This window comes from Homarus americanus, unplaced genomic scaffold (genome assembly GCF_018991925.1).
Source record: "Homarus americanus isolate GMGI-L3 unplaced genomic scaffold, GMGI_Hamer_2.0 scaffold33177, whole genome shotgun sequence".
NCBI lineage: Eukaryota > Metazoa > Arthropoda > Malacostraca > Decapoda > Nephropidae > Homarus > Homarus americanus.
In genome coordinates, this window is record NW_024742239.1 from 90001 (window position 1) to 96134 (window position 6134).

Here is a 6134-nt window from a genome sequence, read left to right on the forward strand (position 1 = left end):
TACACTATATAGGTACACAGTCACCATAGTCTACACTATATAGGTACACACACAGTCACCATAGTCCACCCTGTATAGGCACACACAGTCACCATAGTCACACTATATAGGTACACACAGTCACCATATCCACCCTGTATAGGTACACACAGTCACCATAGTCTACACTATATAGGCACACACAGCCCATAGTCCACACTATATAGGTACACACAGCCCATAGTCTACAATATAGCAACAGCCATTCTATACTATATAGGCACACAGTCACTATAGTCACCCCTGTATAGGGCACACACACTCACCATAGTCCACCTGTATAGGTACACACAGTCACCATAGTCTACACTATATGGGTACACACAGTCACCATAGTCTACACTATATAGGTACACACAGTCACCATAGTCTACCCTGTATAGGTACACACAGTCACCATAGTCTACCCTGTATAGGTACACACAGTCACCATTCACACTATATAGGTACACACAGTCACCATAGTCTACACTATATAGGTACACTATACTGCCAGACTGGGGGTCACTAATCAAGGGTAAATACTTAACTCTAATCTTAATTTTAAGGTCGTGCCACCAGACCCCTGACAGCATAGCCTGTTAGGTAGCGTGCAGAGTGGACTAAGCATTGGGTTAGGTTTTCCAATTGACCAGATCGATAAGGGAAAGAAGGGTGAAACCATAACATGTCTTAATTAATTTATTCCTTATAAAGCATACTGGTAAAAACATACACATGAATTGGCCTTCCTCAGAAGAACAACGAAATGTTGATTACCCAGATGGGCCCCAGACTCTACATTAATGGCGTGTCATCCACCTACTTATTGTATAACAATCTTGACCACCTTACCTCGGTCATTCCTTCTTACACTATCCTCTTAACACATCAGACTGCTCCACCTGTATGGAATATACCGTTGGTTATCATACATAGTAGCACCATCTCAACACACATGTTACACTCCATACCTGCAGGTATGGGACTTTGTAACTTTTAGGTATACACAACAGGCACCTGTTCGCACACCGTCCTCGGTGGTAAAGACGCGGGCTTCACCGAACCATACCAGTACTATTTCTACGCCTGGTATTATAGGTCGCTCCAAGTGACGACCGCGGAGTTTCACGGTCTCCTTATTTGTGACTACTCATTTGAGTGGTGTGCTGAAATCCACAGGTTCACGTGGATTGGCATAGCTGGGAGTAGTCACCACCTGTTGGACTATAGAGATAATGGCTGCCGGGCAACGGACCGCATGGGACCTGAGGTGACGGTAGAACGGAGGATACTGAGAATAATGCCTGACGGGTTATCACACCCCCTAACACATTATTACACGTATACATCAGGCAAAGCTTTAAACTGTAATAACTTCTTATAAACCTTAATTATAGGGCGATATAGCCCTATAGACACTGACCTGAGGTGACGGTAGAACGGAGGGTACTGAGGCAGTGCCCCGCCGCTCGTCACCACGTAGGCCTACAGTTTCCAATCTTTAATTTTTACTTTTATTTCTTGGTTCTCACCTGAACACTTTCGGTATATTGTCACCATGCCGTATAAACACATATTTAATCCTAAATACACACTAGTAAGGTCTGGTTTGCTAGTTCGTGGGTATTCATTGGGTATAATATCAACGCGGCACACCGCCCTCGGTGGGTACATGACGCGCCTTAAAACAAAGGCTACTAAACTGTAATGAGGATCTCACACATTGCACTATTTGAACACAGACATAAGATTTCTGATCACTACCTGTCGTGTGTATAACGTGAGGATACGAGGTGTTGTCTATACCGACGCATACAAGATATTTCGCTATAGTTTCTGTCACTTCAACACCTCACATAGTTCTGACACATAAATCCTTTTTCCAGATCATTGTTCTCATGTGTTTTCATATGATATCTGTGGAGTTATGTTCACACGCTCACAGACGTAAATAGTAAGACCTTCAAACCCCGATCCACACTTAGTCCTACAGTACACTAGCCCGGCTCAATTCGACTTCCAATCATCTTATGGATACCCTGAGTTCTCCATGCTATGAACATACAATTAACATTTATAACTATACCTAGGCACAATACAACACATGGTCTAGTAACATTGAGTAGGTGAGTTATCCTCTATCAATGTTTCCCGTTTTCTGAGGTTCTACAAGAGCGGTGGATTTGAATGTTATATAGCGTAATATGAATTAAATGGGGTTTTATGAATGACAATGATGTGCGCAGTACAACACAGTCACCATAGTCTACACTATATAGGTACACACAGTCACTATAGTCTACACTATATAGGTACACACCTACCTTGAACACACTCTACATCTACCATGAACTCACTCTAACACACCCTACACCTACCTTGAACACACTCTAACACACCCTACACCTACCTTGAACACACTCTAACACACCTTGACATGCACTAACACACCTGAACACATGCTAAGACACTTTCACACACTCTAAAACACTCTGGGACGCACTAACATACCACCCTAACACACACTAACACACCTCGACACACCCCAACGCACTCTGGCACGCAATAACACCCTAACACACCCCATCACGCACTAACACACCTTAATACACTAACACACTCTGGGACTCACCAACCCTCCCTAACACACTATGGCACGCACAAACGCACCCCAACACGCACTAACACATCTTAACACACCCTAACACACTCTGGCAGCTGCAGCACGCACCTCAGCACACCCTAACACACCTCAACACACACTAACACATCTTAAAACACCCTAACACACTGTGGCAGCTGCAGCACGCACACCAGCACACCCTATACACACCTCAACACACACTAACACATCTTAACACACCCTAACACACTGTGGCAGCTGCATGCACTCAGCACACCCTATACACACCTCAACACACACTAACACATCTTAACACACCCTAACACACTGTGGCAGCTGCAGCACGCACCTCAGCACACCCTATACACACCTCAACACACACTAACACATCTTAACACACCCTAACACACTCTGGCAGCTGCAGCACGCACCTCAACACAGGGAGGTGCTACAGCCTGGGAAGATATTGGAAGCATAATGTGTTGTCTAATGGTAGACCCTGCTGCCATATGGCATCACGAAAATTGTGACCAAGTCCCAGGTTGCTGATCTGACTTTCTGCCTCATTTACACACAATTGCAGGGTCTATTGTTTCTCTTACTATTGACATCACAACATACATAGATTTTGTTTCTCACTTTTGATCTTTTTTTCATTTTTGTATTTCATATGGTTTATTATTATTTTTATTTTTATTTTTATTTTATTTTTATTTTTATTTTATTTTTATTTTATTTTTATTATTATTATTATTATTATTATTTTATTTTATTTTTTTTATTTTTTTTTTATTTTATTTTTTTTATTTTTATTACTATTATTATTATTATTATTATTATTATTATTATTATTATTATTATTGATATTTTATATACCACACATTCTAATAGTTTAGTTTAGTATATTATATTTACATGTTGTTACATTTTCGCCTCAGCACTGAGGTATCATGAAACACACATCCTAACACACTCTGCCAGCTAACGCACCTCAGCACACCCTAACATACCCAACACATCCCAACATACCCTAACACACCAACACACACCCTAACACACTCAACACACCCTAACACACCTTAACACACCCTACACACCCCAACACACCCTAACACGTACAACACCCTAACACACCCCAACACACCCTAACACACCCCAAAACACCCTAACACACCTTAACACCTAGCACACCCCAACACACCCTAACACACCCCACACCCTAACACACCCTCAACACACCCTAACACACCCCAACACACCCTAAGACACCCCAACACACCCTAGCACACCTAAACACACCCTAACACACCCCCAACACACCCTAACACACCCTAACACACCCCACACACCCTAACACACCCCAACACACCAACACACCCTAACACACCTAACACACCCAACACACACCTAACACACCCCAACACACCCTAACACACCCTGCACACACCTGCACACCCCTAACACACCCCAACACACCCTAACACACCCCAACACACCAACACACCCTAACACACCTAACACACTTAACACACCCACACACCCCAACACACCCCTAACACACCTTGGCAGCTGCAACTTTCAGTCGCTCCATCAAGCATTTCACGGTCACTTTTCCTCCTCAAAACAGTTTCGACAATTTCTATGTAAATGTTGACTGTTGTGGCGTAACTTTCTCTTGTTGTCCTGTTGTTTTCCCTTCTCCTGTTGTCTCTTGTTGTTGTCTTCCTTTGTCTGTGTTGTTGTCTTCCTGTTGTCTGTGTTGTTGTCTTCCTATTGTCTGTTGTTGTCTCCTGTTGTTGTCTTCCTGATAGTTTCGTTATCTCTGTTGTTGTCCTCTGTTGTCTCTGTTTGTTGTCCTCCTGTTGTTGTCTTCCTAATAGTTTCCATTATTGTCTCCCTGTTGTTGTCTTCCTGATGGTTTCATTCTTTGTCCTCCTGTTGTTTGTCTTCCTGATGGTTTCCCTTTGTTGTCCTCTGTTGTTGTCTTCTGATGGTTTTCCATTATTGTCCTCCTATTTTTTGTCTTCTGATGTTTCCATTATTGTCCTCCTGTTGTTTGTCTTCTACAATGGTTCCATTATTGTCCTCTGTTATTTGTCTTCCTGATGGTTCCATTATTCTCTATTTGTTGTCTTCCTGATAATTTCGTTATTGTCCTCTGTTGTTGTCTTCCTGATAGTTTCGTTATTGTCCTCTGTTGTTTGTCTTCCTGATGGTTTTCCGTTATTGTCTCCTGTTGTTGTCTTCTGATGGTTCCATTATTGTCCTCCTGTTTGTTGTCTTCTGATGTTTCCGTTATTGTCCTCTCCTGTTGTTGTCTTCTAATTTCCTTATTGTCCTCTGTTGTTGTCTTCTGATGGTTTCATTATTGTCCTCTATTTTTTGTCTTCCTGTTGATTTCCATTATTGTCCTCCTGTTGTTGTCTATGTGTTCCATTATTGTCCTCTGTTGTTGTCTTCATGTGTTCCATTATTGTCCTCTGTTGTTTGTCTTCCTGATGGTTCCATTATTGTCCTCCTGTTTATTTGTCTTCCTGATAGTTTCCGTTATTGTCCCTCATGTTGTTGTCTTCCCTAGTTGTTTCATTATTGTCCTCCTGTTGTTGTCTTCCTGATGGTTTCCGTTATTGTCCTCCTGTTGTTGTCTTCCTGTTGTCTCTGTTGTTGTCCTCCTGTTGTTGTCTTCCTGATGGTTTCCGTTTGTCCTCCTGTTGTTGTCTTCCTGTTGTCTCTGTTGTTTGTCTCCTGTTGTTGTCTTCCTAATGGTTTCCCATTATTGTCCTCCTGTTTTTGTCTTCCTTGATGTCCATTATTGTCCTCTGTTGTTTGTCTTCCTGTTGTCTCTGTTATTGTCCTCCTGTTTTTTTCTCTTCCTAATGTGTTTCCATTATTGTCCTCTGTTGTTGTCTCCTCCTGTTGTCTCTGTTATTGTCCTCCTGTTTTTTGTCTTCCTGATGTGTTTCCGTTATTGTCCTCCTATTTGTTGTCCTCCTGTTGTCTCTGTTGTTGTCCTCCTGTTGTTGTCTTCTAGTAGTTGTGTCCTCCTGTTGTTGTCTTCCTGTTGTCTCTGTTGTTGTCCTCCTGTTGTCTTCCTGATGGTTTCGTTATTGTCCTCCTGTTTATTTGTCTCCTGTTTGTCTCTGTTGTTGTCCTCCTGTTGTTGTCTTCTAATGGTTCCATTATTGTCCTCCTATTTATTTGTCTTCCTGATGTTCCGTTATTGTCCTCCTATTTATTTGTCTTCTGATGGTTTCATTGTCCTCATATTGTTGTCTTCCTATGGCTCCATTATTGTCCTCCTATTTGTCTTCTAATGGTTTCCATTATTGTCCTCCTGTTGTTGTCCTCCCTGTTGTCTCTGTTTATTCTCCCCTGTTGTTGTCTTCTAATGGTCCATTATTGTCCTCTGTTTATTTTCCTGATGGTTCCGTGTGTCCTCTGTTGTTGTCTTCCTGTTGTTCCGTTATTGTCCTCCTGTTTTGTCTTCCTG